Below are 2,500 nucleotides of genomic sequence, written 5' to 3'. Positions count from 1 at the left end.
TTTTCAGTTTTCCACCCAGCAGACCCAAACTTCACCCCCACTTAGGTCACTGTCTAGGGGCGCCTTACGACATATTGACGCCCCTTTAGGGTGGAAGTAGGGGAAATGGGTGATTTTTACACAAAATCGGAAATTTCTCAAAATTTTTCTAAGTGTCAAGGACTCTTCCAGAAAATCTCCCCCAGGCTCCTGGAAGCGTCCCCGGTACACCTCTGGCGGCTGCCCCCGCCTGGAAGTCCGACACACGCCTGAAATTTTCAAAGTATGAAAATACGCATTTTCATCCAAAAATTCAACTTTCCCCCCGTGCACCGCAAACTTCACCCCCACTTAGGTCACTGCCTTGGGGTGCCTTACAACATATTGACGCCCCCCTGGGGTGGAAGTAGGGGAAATGTGACATTTTTCACAAAATCGAGATTTTCTCAAAATTTTTCTAAGTGTCAAGGACTCTTCCAGAAAATCTCCCCCAGGCTCCTGGAAGCGTCCCCGGTACACCTCTGGCGGCTGCCCCCGCCTGGAAGTCCGACACACGCCTGAAATTTTCAAAGTATGAAAATACGCATTTTCATCCAAAAATTCAACTTTCCCCCCGTGCACCGCAAACTTCACCCCCACTTAGGTCACTGCCTTGGGGTGCCTTACAACATATTGACGCCCCCCTGGGGTGGAAGTAGGGGAAATGTGACATTTTTCACAAAATCGAGATTTTCTCAAAATTTTTCTAAGTGTCAAGGACTCTTCCAGAAAATCTCCCCCAGGCTCCTGGAAGCGTCCCCGGTACACCTCTGGCGGCTGCCCCCGCCTGGAAGTCCGACACACGCCTGAAATTTTCAAAGTATGAAAATACGCATTTTCATCCAAAAATTCAACTTTCCCCCCGTGCACCGCAAACTTCACCCCCACTTAGGTCACTGCCTTGGGGTGCCTTACAACATATTGACGCCCCCCTGGGGTGGAAGTAGGGGAAATGTGACATTTTTCACAAAATCGAGATTTTCTCAAAATTTTTCTAAGTGTCAAGGACTCTTCCAGAAAATCTCCCCCAGGCTCCTGGAAGCGTCCCCGGTACACCTCTGGCGGCTGCCCCCGCCTGGAAGTCCGACACACGCCTGAAATTTTCAAAGTATGAAAATACGCATTTTCATCCAAAAATTCAACTTTCCCCCCGTGCACCGCAAACTTCACCCCCACTTAGGTCACTGCCTTGGGGTGCCTTACAACATATTGACGCCCCCCTGGGGTGGAAGTAGGGGAAATGTGACATTTTTTCACAAAATCGAGATTTTCTCAAAATATTTCTAAGTCCCAAGGACACTTTCAGAAAATCTTCCCCAGGCTCCTGGAAGCGTCCCCGGTACGCCTCCGGCGGCTGCCCCCGCCTGGAAGTCTGACACACGCCTGAAATTTTCAAAGTATGAAAATACGCATTTTCATCCAAAAATTCGACTTTCCGCCCGTGCACCGCAAAATTCACCCTCATTTAGGTCACTGCCCTGGGGTGCTTTACAACATATTGACGCCCCCCTGGGGTGGAAGTAGGGGAAATGTGACATTTTTCACAAAATCGGAAATTTCTCAAAATTTTTCTAAGTCCCAAGGACACTTTCAGAAAATCTTCCCCAGGCTCCTGGAAGCGTCCTCGGTACGCCTCCGGCGGCTGCCCCCGCCTGGAAGTCTGACACACGCCTGAAATTTTCAAAGTATGAAAATAATGCATTTTCATCCAAAATTCGACTTTCCGCCCGTGCCCCGCAAACTTTACCCACAGTTAGGTCACTGTCCTGGGGTACCTCACAACATATTGACGCCCCCCTGGGGTGGAAGTAGGGGAAATGTGACATTTTTTCACAAAATCGAGATTTTCTCAAAATATTTCTAAGTCCCAAGGACACTTTCAGAAAATCTTCCCCAGGCTCCTGGAAGCGTCCTCGGTACGCCTCCAGCGGCTGCCCCCGCCTGGAAGTCTGACACACGCCTGGAATTTTCAAAGTATGAAAATAATGCATTTTCATCCAAAATTCGACTTTCCGCCCGTGCCCCGCAAACTTTACCCACAGTTAGGTCACTGTCCTGGGGTACCTCACAACATATTGACGCCCCCCTGTGGTGGAAGTAGGGGAAATGTGACATTTTTCACAAAATCGAGATTTTCTCAAAATATTTCTAAGTCCCAAGGACACTTTCATGAAATCTTCCCCAGGCTCCTGGAAGCGTCCCCGGTACGCCTCTGGCGGCTGCCCCCGCCTGGAAGTCCGACACACGCCTGAAATTTTCAAAGTATGAAAATACGCATTTTCATCCAAAAATTCAACTTTCCCCCCGTGCACCGCAAACTTCACCCGCATTTAGGTCACTGCCCTGGGGTGCTTTACAACATATTGACGCCCCCCTGTGGTGGAAGTAGGGGAAATGTGACATTTTTTCACAAAATCGAGATTTTCTCAAAATATTTCTAAGTCCCAAGGACACTTTCAGAAAATCTTCCCCAGGCTCCTGG

The sequence above is a fragment of the Ranitomeya variabilis genome, unplaced genomic scaffold, assembly GCF_051348905.1.
Source record: "Ranitomeya variabilis isolate aRanVar5 unplaced genomic scaffold, aRanVar5.hap1 Scaffold_547, whole genome shotgun sequence".
NCBI classification, from domain to species: Eukaryota; Metazoa; Chordata; class Amphibia; order Anura; family Dendrobatidae; genus Ranitomeya; species Ranitomeya variabilis.
The sequence above is the reverse complement of the archived record's forward strand: the minus strand, read 5'-3'. Positions refer to the sequence as shown.